The following is a 21,634-nucleotide window of genomic DNA, read 5'->3' as shown; positions in this document are numbered from 1 at the left end:
GAGTCCGCCTGACACGCCTCAGGGTAATGTCGTTCTGGAAGTGCTGCATCTAATTAGGGGAATTAGTGTACTGTTACTATTGTGAATGGTAGACTTTTACTTTGCATAAGAATGACCCTCGCTTAACAGACTTTTACTTTGCATAAGAATGACCCTCGCTTAACAGACTTTTACTTTGCATAAGAATGACCCTCGCTTAACAGCCACGTGTTGGAGGCCACAGAGGAAAAGCATACAGTGATCTTTCCCGTGCACTGGCGGTAGGGGCTGCAAAAGGGTCATCTTTTCTGCTTTGCACATTGCCTTTAGCAGGAGAGCACAGCTAACCAGTAACTGATAAGCAGTATGTACTGTAAGGCTTACCAGGACTTTGTGCAAGAGGGATGCAGCTGTCTCTCCTCGCTTGTGCGCTATCCAGTGCAATGGCGCCGCCAATGAGAGCGTATTCCGAAATCTCGGACTAGTTCTGAGATCTCCTGAGACTTGGTTCCCTCTTTGGTCTTGTTAACTGAAACTGACTAGATTGTGTTTACTGTTGGCAAACATGTATGTGTTCAAGGAAATCACCTACTTTTTCGCATCACACAGCTTCGGCTCCTTCCCAGACTGCCCCGGCATCCCCCTCGCAGAGGCTGGCTCAGATTAGACGCCGAAAGAAAAAGACTAGGGACGACATGTTCCAGGAACTGATGGCCTGCTCCAGAGCGGAGGCGGCAGAGCAGAGACAGTGGAGGGAGACCCTGTGTCAGCAGCATCGCACACACATGGAACGGGAGGATAGGTGGCGGCAGGAAGACCAGCAGGCGACTCAAACGCTGCTTGGTCTAATGAGGGAGCAAACGGACACGCTCCGGCGCCTTGTAGATGTTCTGCAAGACCATAGGCAGGAGGAGAGAGCCCCCCTGCAGTGCATCTGCAACCGCCCTCCAACGCCAAGAAGTCCTGTCCCCCCCTCACCCAAAGTTACAAGAAGGAGGGGCGGTAGGGGCCGTGAGAACTGTCCCTGCACCGCAGCAGACCGATAATGTTCGAGACAACTCTCGCGCTGTAAATTTGTACAAGCTCTTTCCTTACAGCATCAACCAGTCCCAACTCCAAGTTTAACCCCCCCACTGTGTACTACATTATTAAAAGCGGTTTGGTGTTACTCACTGTTTCCGTCACGTTTCTCGTGTGAGAAGACTTTCTGTGGGGGGGGGGAATTGTAATTTCAGTGCATAGCCCACAGTGCCATGGTACAGACTTGGGTGCAGGGTCAACTGCAGGGCACACACAGACTGCAGTCACTAGGCACCAGGGACAGTCTGTGTGGTGTATGCTGCCCCGGGTCTTTCCTTGATGTGTATGCTTGTCCAGGGTCCTGGTGCCTGCCATCCCCGAATGTAAAGGCAGGCTTCCCTTCACATGCACTTGGACCGTAGCCACGATCCTCCCCGGTGCCCTGAGCCCCAAAAAGAGCCCTCATCCAGGGGCAGATACTCACCCTTCCCCCACACCCCTCACCCCTTCCAACGCCCAAACCCACAGCCGTCATGTTAACCCCTATCCAAAGACGGCACCCCTCGCCCCTTCCTGCAAACCCACCCATCAGTGCACACCTTACCCAGCACAGAATGCTTCCATGTTTCAACCAAGAAACAGAAATGCAAAGTCAACGAAAGATTTATTATTAATTACTGAAACATGTCCTTAGTTTTAAAACGTCCTTTGGAAGTGGGGGAAACTTGGTTTGTGATCAGGCTCTCTTAAAATCAAGTGGACAGTCACAGGTTACCCTGCTCTGCGAGGAAACTCGCTTTCAAAGCCTCCCTGATGCACATCGCTTCCCGCTGGGATATTCTCTCGGCACGGGTGTCTGGCTGATCGTAAACAGCAGCCAGGCGATTTGCCTCAACCTCCCAAGCGGCCAAAAAGGTCTCGCCCTTGCTCTCACAGAGATTGTGGAGCACACAGCAAGCAGCAATAACTACGGGGATATTCTTTTCGCTGATGTCTGAGCGAGTCAGTAAGGTCCGCCATCTCCCCTTGAGACGTCCGAAAGCACACTCCACCACCATTCTGCACTTGCTCAGCCGGTAGTTGAAGAGTTCCTTCTCACTGTCCAAGGCGCCTGTATAGGGCTTCATGAGCCAGGGCATTAGCGGGTAGGCCGGGTCCCCGAGGATCACTGTAGGCATCTGCACATCCCCAACCGTTATTTTGTGGTCCGGGAAGAAAGTACCTGCCTGGAGGCGTCTAAACAGACCAGAGTTCCTGAACACACGCGCGTCATGAACCTTGCCCGCCCACCCGACGTTGATGTTGGTAAAACGTCCCCTATGGTCCACCACAGCTTGCAGCACCATTGAAAAGTAGCCCTTTCGGTTAATGTACTCGCTGGCCTGGTGGGCTGGTGCCAGGATAGGGATGTGAGTCCCATCTATAGCCCCACCGCAGTTTGGGAATCCCATCGCGGCGAAGCCATCTATGATGACCTGGACATTTCCGAGAGTCACTACCTTTGAGAGCAGTTGCTCAACGATTGTGTGGGCTACTTGAATGACAGCAATCCCCACGGTAGATTTGCCCACGCCAAAGTGGTTCGCTACTGACCGGTAGCTGTCTGGCGTGGCAAGTTTCCAGAGGGCTATGGCCACTCGCTTCTGCACACTCAGGGCTGCTCGCATCCTTGTGTCCTGGCGCTTCAGGGCAGGGGACAGGAAGTCACACAGTTCAAGGAAAGTGCCCTTACGCATCCTGAAGTTTCGCAGCCACTCTGTGTCATCCCAGACCTGCAGCACTATGCGGTCCCACCAGTCTGTGCTTGTTTCCCGGGCCCAGAATCGCCGTTCCACACCATGAACGTGACCCATTGCCACCATGATCTCCACTGCGTGGCGTACCCTGGTTTCTGAGAGGTCTGTGCCACTCTCCTCACCGCGCTGCCGGAGCCTCCTCGCCCGGTTTCTCAGCAGCTGACTGTGGAAGAGGTGGACGATAAGGTGCGAGGAGTTGACAACGGCCATAAGTGCAGCGATGATCGCAGCGGGCTCCATGCTCGCAGTGCTGTGGCGTCCACGCTGTAACCGACCAGACAAGGGCACGAACAGATTTCCCGCCGGCGCTTTCAAGGAAGAGAGGGAGGGCGTGATTGACGGTTCAATGACGACACTAACCCAAAACCACCCTCGACACATTTTTCCCCCCAGCATGCATTGGGGGGAAATCCCAGAATTCCAATGGGCAGCGGGGAGTGCGGGAACTGTGGGATAGCTTCCCACAGTGCACCGCTTCCAAAGTCGACGCTGGCCCCGTGAATGTGGACTCAGAAGTTCGAATTTGTGTATTTAGTATGGATACACAAATTCGACTTATTAAGGTTGAATCCACAAATTCGACTTAAGTAGATTCAAAATAGTCCTGTAGTGTAGACAAGGCCTAAGGTGTCACAAGTACTCCTCTTTCTTTTTGCAGATAAATGAATGGAGGTTAAGTCCATGAATGGCTATTAGCCAGGATGGGTAAGGAATGGTGTCCCTAGCCTCTGTTTGTCAGACAGTGGAGATGGATGGCAGGAGAGAGATCACTTGATCATTACCTGTTCAGTCCCTCTGGGGCACCTGGCATTGGCCACTGTTGGTAGATAGGATGCGGGGTTGGATGGACCTTTGGTCTGACCCAGTATGGCCGTTCTTATGTACTTATGAAGGGAGGGGCAAAGACCTTTGACAGAGTTTCTGTAGTGTAGTGGTTATCATGTTTGCCTAACACGCAAAAGGTCCCTGGTTCAAAGCCAGGCAGAAACACAATGGCTTAATTTTCCGAGCTCCTACTGGCCTGTCCCTGCTGTTGTAGGAGCAGCAGTGATTTCTATGCTCAGAAGGTCTGTTATACTTCCCCTGCTCCCACTTTTGTCTCCTCTCCCTCTCTGAATGCCTGTGAAGTGGCTTTTCCCCTCCTGCTCCCTCCTGGAATGCTGGTGGGATGAATGGGCTGGTTGAAGAGCAGAAGAGCTCCCAGGTAGACGCTAATTAGGCAGCGATCACACATCCAGAGCATGGACACTGCCCAAGGTGGAGTGTGACCAACCAGATGCAGCCAAGTCATCTCTAGTCGCAGGCCATGAGGAGCAGGTCCTTAAAAGGGGAAGGGGCCTTGTGCTCAGGAGAGCACTCACAAGCGTGTACCTCCAGTAAATGCCCTTTGCCCGGACTGCCTTACCTTGCAGAATCCTGACATCTCCAGTGCTGTGCCTGTCCTGGGAGCGTGAGTATGCAAGTGTGAGTGTGACACCCCCGCTGCGCCCCACTTCTTCTTTTGAGCTTAGCTGTCAGTATAATAAACATGCTGCTTTCTGCCAAACTCTGGTGGGTCATTAGCTTACTAGCTGGCCCAATATTGGGTAACACCTGCGATAAACTCAACCCCTGCAAGATAGCGGGTGGTGAAATGAGCTGGGAAAAAGCCTTGGCATCAGCAGGGGAAAGCTAGAGGACCTTGGCCAGTCACCTTTTGAAGCCTTGTGGCTTGGTCTCCTCTGCCCTTGGAGGTTGGCCTATGGCGGACAGCTCTTGCTGCTGGCCTCCTCTGCGTGACTTGCCAAAGGAGGGAGTGAGGTGGGAATGGGGCAAAAGAGGAAAGTCGAGCTGAGGAAGGCAGGGCAGAAGCTAAGCACCTCAGTGCGGCTAAGTGGGGTTAGTAGAGCACCACCAGTCGTTCTGCAAAGCCTGGGGAGGTGCAGTTGGCTGCTGGGAGGTAGAATCCTGTGCCTGTCTCTTGGCTTCCCAGGGATGGCTACTTGCAGCCCAGGAGAAGAAGGACAGTTCTGGGTGAAAGGATGACAAGCAAAGCTCTGGGAGGAAATTTGGGTGCGGGGTGCGGGCTCTGCGCTGGGGGAGGGGGTTGGAGTGCAGGAAGGGTGGCGCTTACCCTGGGCACTGCAGCTCCCAAAGTGACTGGTACACACAACCCTCCGGCAGCAGGTCCTAGGTGGGCCATGCCAGGGGGTCTCCGTGTGCCGCTGCCTGCAGGCGCCGCCCCCAGAGCTCCCATTGGAAAGCAGTTCCTGGCCAATGGGCGCTGCGGAGTTGGTACTTGGGGCAGAGGCAGTGAATGGAGACACTCCCCCCACCGCAGGGGATGCTGGGACGTGCCAACCACTTCTGGGAGCGGCATGGAGGGACGGAGGCAGAGTGGGCAGGGAGCCACCTCAGTGCTGCTGGCACATCTCTGCACACCCATGGGGGGAGGGGAGCCTCAGAGGGCCTCCATGTGCTGCCTGGGGTAGGGGCAGTGCGCAGAGCTGCCTCCCCTCCCGGGTCTATTACAGGAGTGGGTGGGTGGGGTCTTTTGGCTTGCAAGGTGCAGCAGGTCGGACTAGATGATCACATTGGTCCCTTCTGACCTTAAAGGCTTTGAGTCTAAAAGGGAGAGGGAAGTAAAGATTTTTTAAAAAAAAAATAAACCAAACATTGTAATACCAGGATAACTCCAACAGCTCATTGTATAGTCCAACCCCTTTCTTCCTCCATTGTGTGTTGAATGACCTGCAGGACATTGATTCTCTCATTTCATTGATAAACTGATACAACGTGACTGGAATAAAACCAATTCCCAGTAGAGAAAATGTTGCATCTTTGCATTGGCTGGGAATCGAACCCAGGTTAACTGCTTGGAAGGCAGCTATGCTCACCACTATACCACCAATGCATCTGGCAAAAGTGCCACTTATGCTTGCCCAATGAGGCTAGAGCAGCATTGAGGCACTTTTCTGCCTGTTAAAATGTACTGGATTCTCATCACTAAAAAAACACCTCCATCTTCACTTGGGTTTGAACCATCAGCCTTTCAATTAGCCACCAAAATTGTTAATCACAGGGTATGTCTACACTATGGGATTATTCCGACTTTACAGAAACTGTTTTTTGGAAACAGATTGTATAAAGTCAAGTGCACACGGCCACACTAAGCACATTAATAAAGTGGTGTGTGTCCATGTACGAGGCTAGCGTCGATTTCCAGAGCGTTGCATTGTGGGTAGCTATCCCATAGCTATCCCATAGTTCCCGCAGTCTCCCCCACCCATTGGAATTCCGGGTTGAGATCCCAATGCCTGATGGGGCAAAAACAGTGTCATGGGTGATTCTGGGTAAATGTCGTCACTCAATCCTCCCTCCGTGAAAGAAACAGCAATCATTTCGCGCCCTTTTCCCTGGATTGACCGGGCAGATGCCATAGCACGGCAACCATGGAGCCGTTCAGCCTTTTTTCACTGTCACCGTATGTCTACTGGATGGTGCTGACAGACGCGGTACTGCAGCGCTACACAGCAGCATCCCCTTGCCTTTTGCAAGTTAGCAAAGATAGTTACTAGCCATACCGTCCCGTCTGCTGCTTTGCAAGTTGACAATGACAGTGACCAGTCATAATGTACTGTCTGCTGCTGTCATGGGTGCTCCTGGCCGGCCTCGGTGAGGTCGGCCAGGGACGCATGGACAAAAATGGGAATGACTTCCCCGGTCATTCCCTTCTTTACGTTTTGTCTAAAGGGAGAGTCAGTCCTGTCTAGACTATCAGGCAAGCCTACAAAAGAACCAGAGAGGCAAACAGCCGCTCCGGGTCAGAGCCCCAGACATCCCGCAGAAATGATGGGCTGTATGCCATTCTAGGGGGTGCCCCTGCAACAACCACACCCATTGCTTCCCTCCTCCCCCACTCCTCCTGGGCTACCGTGGCAGTTATCCCCCCATTTGTGTGATGAAGTAATAAGGAATGCAGGAATTTGAAACAACACTGACTTTATTGCCTCTGCAAGTAGAGCTCAAAGGCAGGAGGGGAGGGCAGCCTCCAGCTTGTATGATATTCCAGGCAGGACTGAATCTCCATTAGACAAAGCTTAAAGAAGAGAATGACCTGGGAATCATTCACATTTTTGCCGAGGCGCCCCTGGACGACCTCACCAAGGCCAGCCAGGAGCACTCACGGGACGACGATGACGCATACCAGTCCTACTGTACCGTCTGCCGTCTGGAAGGGAAGGGAAGGGAAGGGGATGCTGCTGTGTAGCGCTGCAGCACAACATGTGCCAGCAGCATCCAGTAGACATACGGTGACATTGAAAAAAGGCGAGAAATGATTTTTTTCCCTTTGCTTTCACGGGGGGAGGGGGGGCAATGACATATACCCTGAACCACCCGTGACAATGTTTTTGACCCTTCAGGCTTTGGGAACTCAGCCAAGAATTCAAAAGGTTTTCGGAGAGTGCGGGAACTGTGGGATAGCTACAGTCATCAGCCGCCCCTCCCTCCGTGAGTGTCCATTTCGTTCTTTGGCTTTCTGGTACGCTTATCTCAGCTCCTTAAGTTTCAGCACTGTGTTGAGTCCCTGTTGTGGCCTCTGTCCATCATAGCCTGGGAGATTTTTTTCAAATGTTTTGGCATTTCGTCTTTTGGAACGGAGTTCTGATAGAACAGATTCATCTCCCCATACAGAGATCAGCTTCAGTATCTCCCCTACAGTCAGTGCTGGAGCTCTTTTTTGATTCTGGGACTGCATGGTCACCTGTGTTGATCGGCGCTCCACGCTGGGCAAACAGGAAATGAAATTCAAAAGTTCATGGGGCTTTTTCTGTTTACCTGGCCAGTGCATCCGAGTTCAGATTGCTGTCCAGAGCGGTCACAATGGTGCACTGTGGGATAGCACCCGGAGGCCAATACCGTCGAATTGTGGCCACATTAACCCTAATCCGACATGGCAATGCCGATTTCAGCGCTACTCCCCTTGTCGAGGAGGAGTACAGATACCGGTATTAAGAGCCCTTTATATCGATATAAAGGGCTTCGTTGTGTGGACGGGTGCAGGGTTAATGCGATTTAATGCTGCTAAATTCGATATAAACTCGTAATGTTGACCAGGCCAGAGAGAGCAGCAGGTTTCCCCTATTGTTTCCCACTCTTGTTTTCTTGACTAGTTTCTCCTCTGCACCAACTTGTTGTTTTTCTTTGTGAGCCTGGCTAGCTCAGTTGGCAGCGCATCAGACTTTTAATCTGAGGGTCCAGGGTTCAAGTCCCTCGTCAGGTGATAAACTACTCCCCAAGATCTTACACTGTCTTGCTGGAGTCCTCTTTGATGTTACTTTTTCTCTTCAGGATTTTCCCTTTCCTCAGAAGGGCCTTTTTGTGTGTGGGTTTGAAGGGGCAACTTCCTGACAGCCCCTCTGTCCTTGCAGCCTGGAGGAATAAAGGCCTCTGGGCATAGAGCATGTTCCTCCCCTGCACACACACACACACAGAGAATATCCCTAAGGAATTAGAATCACCTGCTGCCTTCTCCAGTCCTGCTGGATCCCCAAATGAAGATGCTCTTCAGCCTAAACCCATGTCCCCTCTGTTCCCAGTGCCCCTCAATCCCAACCCTCAGTCCCTCCTATGCTCACTGCTCCTCACTCCCAACCAGAGCCTGCTCCTCTTCACCCTTCTCCTCTGTCCCAACCCACAGGCCCCTTCTCCTCATGCTGCTCCTCAATCCCAATCCACGGCTCCCTCCTTCCCTGCAGCAGCAGGTGCTTCAGACCCCCTCAGGAAGATTTTCTTGCAAGGTTTCGTGTATGAGTCTGCATGTGGATTTTACAGTGTGTTGGAAATAGGTTGGGTTGCTTGCCGAAATGATCACTTGGGGCTGGTGTTGGATTCCCAGTCTCCACATAACAGGGGCAGAAGAAATAAAGGGTTGTTATCCTTCTTGTGTGAATCGAGGGCAGCACAACTGGGCTTGGCAGACCCCGATTGAGGGACTCTCCCTCAATTCAATAGCACTTGCTAGGCAGGGGACAGGGGTTCCAAAGCCAAGTGGGCTGGGATCTGGGTCCCAATGCTAAAATTTAGGTGTTAGACCAACTTTAGGACAGGGCGGCTGTGGAGGGATGAGTGAGTCCCTAGACAACATAGTGCGTACGGGGCCTTCTTATTTTCCCCCCTTTTCCACCCAGGATGGCAGGTGAACTCTACAGAGGCACCTCTGGGCTTGCACTGACTAAGGACAACAGCTGTGAGTGGGGTGCAGAGAGGGGATGGCTCATGTTAAAGGACTTTTGGTTGCTGGACTTACAAACCATAGGGAGAAGGACACTGTCCAGCTTATCTGGGGGTGGGTCTTTCCCTCATGGTTTATGTTTATGTGTTGGGGGCTGCTGACATGACTTCTACTAACCCTGGGCTTACATTGCAGTGTAGACATATCCTGAGAGGGCATCTAGACTGTGACAAAATCCCGCTGGCCTGGATGGTCTGATTTGGGCTCCTAGGGTTCAGGTTGTGGAGCTAAAAACTGCAGCGTAGACATCTGGGCTCAGACTGGAGCCCAGGCTCGGAGACCCTCACCCCTCGTGGGGTCTTGGAGGCTGGGCTGAAGCCCAAGTGTCTACACTGTAATTTTATAACCCTGCAGCACAAGCCCCACAAGCCTGAATCAACTGACCCAGGGTTTGAGAATAGTGACTTGGGTGTGTTAATGGCAGTGTAGACATAAAGCTAGGCTATGTCCACACTGCAATGAAACACCCAGCGCTGTCCCGTGCCAGTGCAGGCTCCCAGGCTAGGGCCGTGGGGTGGTAAATTTGCAGCATAGACATCTCGGCTCAGGCTCAATACCGGGCTCTGGGAGCCCTCAAGGTTGGGAGGGAGTTTAGCAAGTGAAAAAGGTAACATGGCAGTGGAGTATTACCCTGGACTCGATGGCATTTCTCCATTGGTCTGTCTGCTCTGGGGCAGGGACAATAACACGTCCTGCTGCATCTGTTATTTCAAAGGGCGGTTTAGGATTTTCATTCTCACACACGGTGCACAAAGCAGGACTCAACCCTCGGTGTAAACTAAATGAACTGCCCACAGGTTCTGGCAGCCACAATGAGCCATTTGGTGTGAGAGCCCAGACCTGCCCCTGTCCCAGAGGAAGCAGGATCATCTGTGACAGGCTGGAACACTGACCTATCAGCTCTTAACTCCCAAACTTTCAGTAAGTCTGTTATCAGTGCCTGTGAGTGTAATTTAAACAACTACACTGGGCTGGACCAAAGAGCTCTGTGTTTTGTTCTCCCACAGTAGCCAATAACAGGTTGCCTGAGAGTTAGTCAATAAGGCACCACTGGGAATTGAACCCAGGATCTCCTATTTACAAGACAGGTGTTTTAGCCAGCTAAGCCATGGTGCCTGCCTGTGGCAGCAACACACTGTCTGCCCACACCTGACTCCCTGCCATCCCCACTGGGGCCTGAAAAGCTTTGCTTGTGTTTGGATTTTGCAAAGCAGAGGAGCAGGTGAGGTTTTCCTTGCAAGCTCTGTGTGTGTGTGTGTGTGTGTGTGTGTGAATCTTTGGCCAGGTCTGCACTACAAGGTTACTTCAGCATCATTATATTGCTCAGATGTGTGAAAAACACACAACGCTCCCTCGGTCAGCAGTTTTTGGCTGGTGCACACACTGCAATACCACGTCTGGTGACAAAATTGCCCTGTTTTGGTGACAAAATAAAACCACCTCGACGAGAGGCCTAGAGCTTTTTGCAGCAAACTTAAAGTGACAAATTGTCAGTGTAAATGCTGCTGGTCATTATATCACCATAACTGGCCTCCACCAGTATCCCACCACATCTGCCATGAACTCGCCTGCCCTGCATTCCTGCTACAGAGGCTGGGCCCCTCCCCTTTCATAGCTCCAGAAAGTTCTGACAGCTGAGCCACTATCTATACCGGGATTAGCTTGATAGAACTGCATTGCCAGCCTAAGTAATGTAATTACACCAACCTAATTTTATAGTGTAGACCTGTCCAAAGAATCACACACACACCTTGGGAGCAAAACTTCATCTGCTCCTCTGCTTTACAGAATACAAACACGAACAACACTTGTCACGGCCCAGTGGGGATTGGCAGAGAGTCAGGTGTGGGCCATCTTTATCCCAGGAGAGATGGACTCTAAGGGTACGTCTCCATTGCAATGTAAGCCCAAGTGTGGCACGCTGTGCTCAGAGCAGCACCGGGAAGCCCCATATTCACCACTCTCATATAATGATGACATGGTTTGTACAAAGTCTGCCTGGTGAGGTATCATTTCAAAAGTCTTGATCTGTTGAACATTAATATCGTGTTGGATTGTGTGTGCTCACATTGGTTGGGAAGTTATGAAGTTTTGCTCTGTGTGCGTTACTGAGATATGTTATGAGGTTGGGAAATGCCCCCCACCAGCCTTTCAGGTGTGACAGTGGAGGAGCCAGACTCGCTGCTGGCCCATTGAAGGGATCCACACTCCCAAGGACTATCCCAGGAACCGTGTACAATGCAGGCTTCTCCGAGATAGCACAGCGACAATGGACACTGCTTGACTCACATGGTAACAAAGGAGCTTCCTAGCAAGTTGGAAGAAGCTATGAAAGATGGGAAGAGACATCATGACTTGGCCTCTCTCCCCCACAACTCAGCAGCTGGAAACACACCTGGAGGACAAAGACTGGACTGAACTGAACTGATTCAGAAATAAGAAGAGAATAATAACAATAATACTTTCAAACCAAAGTCCCCAACCAGACTAGTACTGGTTTTTCAGCAGAAAATTTTCAGTTTGGGGAATTTTATTTTCTGAGTCAGACCTTGCCAAGGGAAGCAGGGAGAAAATGTTTGAGTTGCCTCCTTCAGAGCAGCTTGGCCTAGACACTAGCTCTGGTTCACTGCTCTGGCCTTGCTCGGGTTGATGGTATTTTAATAATTTGGGCAGGTCCCAGGGTGTTTGGGGGAGATGATGAGGATGTTCCCTTTTGAGATAAAAACTAAGAAATACAGGACTAGAGAATTTTTTTTTAAGAAATCTGGGATTTAGACATTTTATTTAAAGCAAGGGAGTTCTAAGTTTCTGAGAAGGTTTTTGTTTGCAAGAAGGAACATTGTTTGATCTGTCATTGTACCAAAGGGGTACATGTTTGTCTACAAAGGAGGGGCGACGACTAAAAGCATCCGATGAGGATGGGATTCAAACCCATGCGTGCAGAGCACAATGGATTAGCAGTCCATCACCTTAACCACTCGGCCACCTCATCTGAGCTGGCAAGAAGAAGACAGGAGGAGAAATCTAAGGCCAGCAGAGCTAGGGACAATAAGGAGTTTTTAAACACTAAGCGGAAGCAGGGGCTGAATGAGCTCCCCCCTCACATCTAGTGAGGAGCTGGGGGAAAGACTTCAGGAACAGACCGTGTTTGCACAGACACACCTACTCTGCCTAGCTATGCAGCATGATGGAGCCACTTTCCCAAAATGACCAGTTTTGGCTGCTGGTGGGTTACAAATCACTTTAGCATTGAGTGGAATGAAATGTTATTATCCTTCCTGTATGAGTGAGGGGCAGCAGAACATACCTAGTCCGTCCTGATGGAGGGCTGGGTGGGTGAGGTATAGCTTTTATTGGACTGCATAGAAGCCATTGAGAACATCATCCTAAACCAGGGGTCCCCAAACATTTCACTCTGTGCCCTCTTATCCATGGCTGTGGACCCTCGGAAACCACAATTGGAAACCGGGGCTGGGAGTGGGGCTGTTGCTTGCTGGGGAGAGGGGTGCAGACAGGGGTAAGGGGGTCGAGGCTGAGCTAGGAGCCAGAGCCCCAGGCTGAGGGTGGGGTTGGGGAAGAGCTGGGGCAGAGTGGGGCTGAGTGCTGCTCCCTCCATGGGGGCTGGCTCAGACCCTGAGGTGCCCCCATGAATGTGCCTCTGTGTCCCCCTAGGAGTCATGCCCCACATTTTGGGAACCACTGAACCCTTCTCGCTAAGCAGGGGCTAGTGATGCCAAAGCCCAGGGAAAGGGAGAACAAGTGCAGGGCCCCCAGCACTGGAACCATGTGAAGGGGCTGCAGGAGAGGGGCAATGGCTGGTGGCCCAGGGAGTTAAGGGCAAAGGGGGCACAGGAGGGGGCAGGAGTTAGGGGTGAAGGAGGTGCAAGGGTTGGGAGTGCAGGAGCTAGTGGTAAAGGGGGAGTGGGGATCGTCCAGGGGCAGTGGGGAAGTGCCAAAGTACAAGCTTTGCTCAGGGCACCATTTTCCCTAATGCTGGTCTGAGCAAACAATTGGAACTGACCCTTCAGTGAGAACAGAACCATAGTGTAGAAAAGCCCCTTTGTTAAGTGGTGGTGGCTGAGGGCTTAGGGAGATGGGTTAAAAAACAACAAGCATCTCTCTGTGGAGGTTTGATTCTTGCCTGCTGGGCAAGGCTGGTGTGTGGTGTCTCCATGGCTGCACTTTCAGTGTCTGATCACCCACGGTGTCACAGGGAGCCAAGTCTAGACATATTCAGAGGCTCTATGCCAGGGTTTCTCAAACTTCCTTTCACTGCAACCCCCTTCAGCTAAAAAAAAAAAAACCTTACTATATGGCCCTGGAAAGAGGGACCAAGCCCCTCCACACCAGGCAGGGGCAGGGGGGAGCCAAAGCCTGAGCCCTGCCCCAGTTAAGGGAGGGCAAAACCAAAGCTTGAGGGATTCAGCCCTGGGTGGTGGGGCTCAGACTTTTGGCTTCAGCCTCAGGCACCAACAAGTCTAATGCCAGCCCTGGCAACCCCATTAAAACAGGGTTATGACCCACTTTGGGGTCCTGACCCACAGCTTGAGAACCACTGCTCTATGCTGAGGGGAGAGAGTTTTCATGTGGGTGCAGTTAATCCACTTCCCCAAGAGGTGGCAGCTATGTCAGTGGGAGAAGCTATATCGGTGGGTGCGCAAGCTGTGGTGGTTGCCACATTTAAGAAGTTTAATCAAACCCCATTTTTAAAACCACCTGTGGTCTGGGAATGGCAACAGAGCTCAATGAAGCAGGGTCTGTCCTTCAAAGTCCTGGAGATCACAATTCTATGCTCCTGTTGTCATGGGGGTATAGCTTAGTGGTAGAGTGCTTAACTGCAGCTCAAGTGGTCCTTCGTTCAAACTCCTGTGTTCTCTTATAACCTTCTTTCTTTTTTTTAAAAAAAAGGAAAACATTTATTTTTCCATTCTCCATTCTGTTCAGGAGCTCCACTATACGGGGGTGCTTGATATGAATGTAAACACTCAACATTTCGCTGTCCAAATGCATAAAAACCTAGCGAAGCTGTCCATCAGCTGAAATCAGTTCCAATCCTCTAAGTGTCTAGTTTATGTTTTCATCAATTAAACAAAGGTATCATACGAATGTACATTTGCAGATCCCTCTTCTCCAGGAGCTGTGCTGTGCAGAAGAACAAGAGCCACATCCAGCTGCAGTTCAGGAATCTGATGACCAAAGAGCCAATAAATGTTCTGAGGGCTGGAGAAAATTGCCTTCTAGTGAGCTATTGAACGAGCTCAACCTGTTTAGCTTATCAAAAGAAGATTGAAAGGTGACTTCATTGAAGTGTTGAAGGGCCTTAATGGACAGAAGAGATTGGGTATAAAAGGGCTCTTTAATCGAGCAGAGAAAGGCATAACAAGACCCAATCGCTGGAAGGTGAAAAGAGACAAATTCATATTACAAATAAGACACAAATATTCAACAGCGAGGATGATTCACCACAGGAACAAGCTACCAAGGAAAGTGGTGGATTTGCCATCTCCTGATGTCATTTAATGAAGATTAGATGGTTTTCTGGAATGTGTTTGCCCCAAAAGTAGCTCTTGTGTCATTCAGGAGGCCTGTGATATGCAGGGGGTCAGATTAGATGCTCTAATGGTCTCTTCTGGCCATAAAATTGACTAATTTCTGAAAAACTGAGTGTAGCATTGGGAGCAGCGTCTGATGTTTTCCTGTCTAGCCGGCTTGCTTCCTAGAACGAACGCTCCTTGAGTGGGGTGATCCACAGGGAGTAGCTCAAACCTCCAAAGTGCCTGCCAGGGGCAGGACATTAGCACAGCAAGGGAGGGGTGTGGCAGTGACATCACAAAGTCCTTTTGCAGGACCTCAGACTATTGGTCAAAGACTATTGGTGGGGAGGTGGTGACGTCACAGAGAGATGCTGACATCAGCCAGGCAGGACAGGGATGAGGGGCCAGGGAAACCTCAGAGACCCCTGTGGCTTTGCTTCAGCAAGTCTCCTTCTCAAGTTCTCTTTGAGGACTGAGAGAGTATTCGGGTTCACGTATGTGAGCGCCAGGAGGAACCTCTTTCAAGTTTTCTCCTTCCCTTTTCCTGATTTTACTAGAAAACAGCCATCCCTGTTTAGAAGGTAAGAGCCTCCTTGAGATTTGAAACCTGTTCAGTCTGATCCATCTGGTGACAGTTGAATTCTAGGCATGGAAAACAGGAACTTAAGGAGGCAGAATTTTATTCCGCACCTGGGATTTTGTCCCTTAGGGTTTGTTCTTTTTCTTTCACCTTTTCCTCCATCCATCCCTTCCTCCTTTCTCTTCATCTCTTGCTTTTTTTGTCCTTTCACCTGTTCCCCTCCCAACACCAGGAGCAGTGTGTGTGTGTTGCGGGGGAGTGCTCTGCAGCTCCCACTGTGGGAGGTTCACCCAAAAATGTGGGACTGAAATAGTGCTCGGGCAGTGATCCCCACCGGTGACCTGGGCCATCCTTTGGGCTCTCTGGTGAGAACCCTCAGCCTCCCATCCTGTCTCTACTCCGATTGGCTGAGCAGGGGGTTATTGACAGGGAGGAGACTCAGGTCCTTGTTGTTCTCTTTGAAGACCAAGGAAATAAGTCATAACCTGTTATATGTTGACAAATTGTAGTGCTTTGCTGCATTAATGGTCTCTGAGCAGTTCATGATTCTCTCTAACATTGCAGTTCTCCTCAAATACTTGCTGAATAATTACTATGCACTGTTGTTCGTCTGGAGCTCATCTGCGAGCACTTTATTCAGGTCATTCAGTGTTTGAAATTCACGATCTGATGGTTAGTTTCAAAATCAGGGCTCTTGGGTCCTATTCCCAACTCTGCCACTGGCTGGCTGTGTGACCTAAGACAAATCAATTCTCCTTTCTCAGCCTTAGCTTCTCCCTCTTTCAAGTAGGGATAATAATGAACCGCTCCTACCTACCTCACAGTGGGTGGAGGATGGGTATCCATTGGAGAGTGTCACTAGGAGTATCAGAGGGGTAGCCATGTTAGTCTGGATCTGTAAAAGCAGCAAAGAGTCCTGTGGCACCTTATAGACTAACAGACATATTGGAGCATGAGGTTTCGTGGGTGAATACATCTGACATAGTTAAGCAAAGAGAACAAACCCCAAATCCCCCCTGTGCTTTGGGAGCCAGGTTTGCGGTGGGAATTCTGTAGTTCAGATGACTTCACACCTGGGCATTGGGATTCTTTATCAGTTTCTCTGGCATTCAGGCAGTTTTGTGCTCACAGTTGTGATGGCCGAGTGGTTAAGGCGTTGGAGTTGGAATCCAATAGGGTTCCCCTGCGCAGGTTCAAATCCTGCTCACAGCGAGGCCTGTGCTTTAGCCAGTCTCTCACCTGGGCAACACCTCTGTACAACCTCCTGAGACACTCTCAATTCTCTCCCCACCCCAAGGAAATCCTGTTCTGCTCCTTTCATGGAGATCCCTGGGACACCACCTCACACTGTGTCTCAGCACCTGAAGCCTCTGCCACTCACCTGGTGCCCCATAGATCAGCCATAGCCCTGGTTCTGCTCCTCTCTCTAGAGTGTGAAAGAAGCTGAGTCAGTGACTCCATGGGAGCTACGGAGCTGTAGAACCAATAGAGAAAAAATAGGTGCTCAGCGCCCACTGGCAGCCAGCTCCCCTGCACCCCACTACAGGCCTTGCTGACAAGCTCCTGCTCTTCCCCTTCAGCACCTCCCACTTGCCAGTGATCAGCTGTTCAGTGGGGTGAGGGAGGGGCTGGCAGGGGATGGGGAGGAGCAGGGACGGGAAGAGGTGGGGGAGGGAGAGGAATGGGGCAGGAAGGTGCAAGCTGGGAAGAGATGGGACAGGGGTGGGGCCTTGGGGGAAGGGGTGGAGTGGGGGCAGGGCCTGGGGTGGAAAGAGGGGGCTTTGTCACAGATCCCTCTAGGGCCATCCCTGAAGGGAAGCACTGACTATCACAGTGACAATAGAAGTGACCAGCATTGCGGGGGAGGCTGAGGGAGATCCGCACTCACCAGGTCTCTTCTCTCCCCCACGGTGAGCCAGACACTGCTCTCTCCTGGCTCTCACTCTAGCAGCTGGACGCCAAGGAGCCATTTCCCCACAGGAAGTGCATCGAGTGCCCCTGTGGTGCTGGGGGGCTGGCGCTGCTGCTGCCTGTGGGGCTGGCAGGGGGGCTGATGTCTGCACAGACTCTCAGCTGCCAGGCCGGAGGGGGCACTTGGGACCTTACCAGACTGGCTCAGGTAAGACGGGGGGTTGACAGAGCAATACAGACGCTCTCCAGAGCACGGAGCAGCAGCCGCCCATGCAGCCAGGCAATGAGCATTTCCCACAGCCTGGAGCTGAGGGGGAGGCGGCAGCTGCTGTTCCAGCTCCTCGGGGACAGGCCCTGTCAGCCAACAGCCACTTCTTACTCCCCACAGCTAAGGGCGCCGGGTTCCTCCGGTGGGGGTGTGGAGCAGCCGTTCGTTTTCCTGTTCGCACTCCTCTGCGGTGTGAAAATCGGGGAGGGGAGGCAGAAGCCCCACGTCCCTCCCGAAATGATGCCCAGTGGGGGAAGCCAGGACAACAGGGTGGGGCGGCAAGTGGTGGCCAGACTCTCACCGCTAGGGTCTAGCCTAGCTCAGGGTCCAGCTCAACTTCCTCCCTGCGCCACTGGCCCCCAGTCCCCTTCCCCCACCAGGTCAACCCGGGCACTAGGGCAGGAACGGGGTGAGGCAGCAAGTCAAGCTGAGCAAGGCAGGCAAAAGTGAGTCTTGTCTTCATGGGCCGCTCCCAATGACGTCCTTTTTGTCTGTAACTGCTGCAAAAACCTTCCAGGAAGAGAAGCAACAGGCCAAAATACTGCCAGACAGCTGCCAAAGTAGCTCAGTTGGGAGAGTGTTAGACTGAAGATCTAAAGGCCCTGGTTCAATCCCAGGCTTTGGCAGGTTCTTTCATCCTCTTTGTGCAGGGAAGCTTGTTCTCTGGCAGCACAGTTGTGCCTGCACCCAAAGTGAGCAGGGCTACCCTCAGACAAAGCAATTTTGGGTGCCCCTTCCATTAAAAAAAGTGGCAATACTGTATTCTCTTGGGGCCTGCAAGGGCAATTGCCCCACTTGCCTCCCTCTGGGTGGCACTGAAGGTGAGTCTCTCATCTTGGGCTCTGCAGTAGGAAAACATAGAATGGGCTTCTGCCCCTAGTTAGCCCACCTGACCTTTAACAAGGAGAGATGGGAGCTGTCTTTCCCAACATGGCAGGAAGAGAGCAAGGCAGGGTGACCCTCAGGAATGGTGCCAGAGGGCTGCTGGGCAGTGACAGGCAGGTAGACGGGATGAAAACTCCTCTGTGCAGCTGAGCGAGGGCAGTACCAGGGAAGGGGCGTCTGTCAAAGTGGCCGTGTGGAAGGTGGCAGGGATTTGGGGGCCCCAGAGGAGGCGCTTGATGTTCAGTGTCTTGGAGCAGCTGGACTTCAACATGGTGGGTGTTCAGGAAATGCACATTCATGACTTTAGGGTAGATCAATGGGCAGAGGGTGATTGGAGGAAGGGCCTCCTGGCCAAGGAAGAATGATGGGGCTGGAGTCTTGTTCTTCACATTCGCGGTGCAAGTACAGAAGGGGCTGGAGCTCTGACCAGGGAGGGCATTACTGGTGGGCTTTGTGCTCTGTGGCACTGGTTACTGCTATATTAGTGTGTATGGTCCCCAGTTAAGGCATGAGAGGGAAGATCAAAGGCTCCCTTCCTCTGGACTGCATGGTGTTTGTTGTTGGGGGGGGATTTTAATTGTGTCAGCCGGCTTGAGGCCCGCTGGTCCCGTTTTCCCAACTGTCAGAAGAAATGTTTTTACAATGAGCACTACCTGGCGCAGGTCTGTAGTGAGGTCGGCTTAGAGGAGCTCACTCCAGCCACAGAGGGGGTTCACCTTTCTGCGGGGACAGACCAGGACTCGCATTGACCGGATTTATACTTAGCTTTTGTGTCTTTAGCATGTTGCTTCTCAGATTCTTTCTTGGCCTGACTTGTTACACTTTGACACTTAACAGGCCAGAGTTTGTGCACCTTCCTATTATCCTCACTAGGATCTGATTTCCAAATTTTGAGGAATGACTTTTTGCGTCTAACAGCCTCCAGTACTCAGCCGTTTACCTAGAGTGGCGTTCTGCTGGTCGTCCTATTGTCGTTTCTGATTTAGGGCAAACGTTTCATCTGAGCCTCTAATTGCGGTGGTTTTAAACGCTCTGCATGCTGCTTGCAGGCACCTAACACTTGTGACAGCAGCTCCTTTTAATTCCCATCCAACCATCTGTACTTATGCCAATAGGTCGACTTTAGGTCTTTAACTTTGAGCGGTAGCTGAGAAGATGGTAAATTGGGCAGAAACCCGTTCGACAAACCTCTTCATTTCCTTGTTATTTCCTGACTTCTTCATTCATCGTCTTTTCCTTATTTCCTGGCTGAGGCGGCGGCCTGCCAGAGAGCTCCCTGGCACCTCTGGCTGCCTGGGCTGAAGGCAAGAGACAGGCCTAGGCGTGGTGAGGGCCTCCTGTCCCGGAATGAGGCTGCAGTGCTTCCTGGTCCCCTTTTCCCACCCACACCAGCAGGCGGCTGCTGTGGGAGAACACGAGGGAGGCTCTCGGGATGCCAGGCAGCGCTGTGTGGCTGTCAGGGAAAAGAGCCTTCTTCTCTAAAGATGGCTGGCAGAAAGGTGGTGCTCAGCTCTGTAAGCAACCTCCCCAGTAGCCTCGCTGCCAGGGGATGCAGACATTTCTGTAAGGTGCAGAAAGAGGGTATTTGGCTTCCAAGTTAATATGAGAAATATGCATTTAGGAGATAGCACTTCCATTCTTTCATCAGTGGCCTAATGGACAAGGCAATGGCTTTTTAAGTCAGAGATTGTGGGTTCAAGTCCCATGTGGGGTGAAAAACTGCATTCTTACTGTATATTACAAGGAAACCTTGGCCTTATTTTCACCAAGGGAGCTAGGAGATGTTTGAACACAAAATATTGGATCTTGGGAAAAATCCCCCAGAAATGGCATCTTGATAAATGCTTTCTAAACCCATCAGTCGCAAACAGTTAATACTAGTGTTTGTCTGAGACTAGAGGAAGGAGTGTTTACTCTGACACCTCAGTGAGTGAAACAGACGGAAAGAGCAAGGCCGTCCTGAAAGTGAATGGATCTGTCTGGAGACAAAGCAGCCCCTGAGAATGAGCAACGGTGTGAAAAGAAGAGGTTCAAATGGGTGTTAGATGTTAGTTAGTGTTAGAGGGTTTATCCCTTCACCTTCCCATTACTGGGTCCTTCTTGCGTACACACAGAGCAGCAATACCCAAAGTCCGAAGGTGCAAACAATGAGATGTTTATTGGATTGAACTTCCAGCAAGCAATGATTCCAGTTTCCTTCCTCAGTGTCCCCATCCCAGCCCTGACACCACAGAGCCTTGCCTGTGTCCCTGTTCCCATTCTCCCCCTTAGCAAAGCATAGGACATGTGGTGACACATTTCCTGATAGGCCAGGCCTCAAGGTGGAAGGTGTTGATATTCCATTTGTCCCACTGCCCCGTGCATAGTACAGTGCCCTGCACCTTCTCTCAGACGGACGTGCCACACCTGTTCCAATTAGCATCCAGACTTCCCACTATAGTGGGCCTGGGAAGGTTGGGTCCAGGTTGGCTAGTGCAGGGGGGAGGGGCTTACTCCATTACTTCTAGGTTATTTTCATAGGCAACGTAACACAAGTATACTTAGCAATACACCAGCCACTGTAATAATCCACAGCAACACCGAGAGACCTGAGCACTGCAGCATGGTCCAACATCCTGGCCACCACCGAAACACCTCCTCTCCTCCTTCGACGGGGTCAAGCTCTTAACATGTCCAGTTGCTGGCAGTTGTAATACGCTGCTGCTGCAGTTTTTCGTGCTTTTGTCCATATCATAAGTCCATTGAATGTCCACAGAGAAATGGGTTATTGTTCAAACCAACTTAACCACGTGGTGTGGAATCAGGCTGTATGCGCTGGTTTGATTATTCACAGCAGTAAGATTCACAGGTCTATCTGTGCACCAAAGCCCAGAGAGCAGCGTGTAGTGTGGAATTTGGTTAGGGGCTGGTGTAATTGTGCCCCCAGTAATATGTACATTTCAGCAAAACACCTCATACACAGTACACCCAATTGTCCACCCCTTGCCACGGGCCATTGGGTGTGCTCCTCCATGGCCATCAGGGAGGGGCACATTCAAACATCTTCTCTGGATTTACACCATTTTACACATCCCTCCATTGATTCCCAGCGAGCAAATCCCCTTCTCATTATTCCCATAGGGATTGTGGGTCCCACCTCAGCTGCCGATTCACTTCCAGATACCACGGTAGCTATTACACAGGTGCTGGCCTCCTAGTCGAGCATTTTGAACTTCCATACACATCTTCCCCCAGGTCAGCCTTTTGAAGCCATCCCCACCCATGTCATGAGGTTTTCTGTTCATTGAAACACAACAATGCTAACAACAAGACAAACACCACAGACAAACAACACAAAACATAGATCCATGGTATTCTGGGTTAGTCTTTTGCTGGCACCAGCTTGCT

The 21,634-nt window shown here is 51.3% G+C and overlaps 6 non-coding genes across 6 annotated transcripts; 3 read left to right on the top strand and 3 right to left on the bottom strand.

Annotated features, from left to right (window-relative positions):
• Positions 1–3,712: 3,712 nt before the first annotated feature.
• TRNAV-AAC lies at positions 3,713–3,785 on the top strand. The gene has a single exon. It is a non-coding gene; the product is annotated as a tRNA-Val (tRNA).
• Positions 3,786–5,616: 1,831 nt separating this feature from the next.
• TRNAG-UCC lies at positions 5,617–5,688 on the bottom strand. Its single transcript has one exon. It is a non-coding gene; the product is annotated as a tRNA-Gly (tRNA).
• A 4,423-nt stretch (positions 5,689–10,111) lies between these two features.
• On the bottom strand, positions 10,112–10,185 carry TRNAT-UGU. The gene has a single exon. It is a non-coding gene; the product is annotated as a tRNA-Thr (tRNA).
• Positions 10,186–11,979: 1,794 nt separating this feature from the next.
• Positions 11,980–12,061, bottom strand: TRNAS-GCU. Its single transcript has one exon. It is a non-coding gene; the product is annotated as a tRNA-Ser (tRNA).
• Positions 12,062–16,313: 4,252 nt separating this feature from the next.
• TRNAP-UGG lies at positions 16,314–16,395 on the top strand. Its single transcript has one exon. It is a non-coding gene; the product is annotated as a tRNA-Pro (tRNA).
• Positions 16,396–17,916: 1,521 nt separating this feature from the next.
• Positions 17,917–17,988, top strand: TRNAF-GAA. The gene has a single exon. It is a non-coding gene; the product is annotated as a tRNA-Phe (tRNA).
• The last annotated feature ends 3,646 nt before the right edge of the window (positions 17,989–21,634 follow it).

The sequence above is a fragment of the Mauremys reevesii genome, linkage group 12 (assembly GCF_016161935.1).
Source record: "Mauremys reevesii isolate NIE-2019 linkage group 12, ASM1616193v1, whole genome shotgun sequence".
Taxonomy (NCBI): Eukaryota; Metazoa; Chordata; order Testudines; family Geoemydidae; genus Mauremys; species Mauremys reevesii.
The sequence above is the reverse complement of the archived record's forward strand: the minus strand, read 5'-3'. Positions and strand labels throughout refer to the sequence as shown.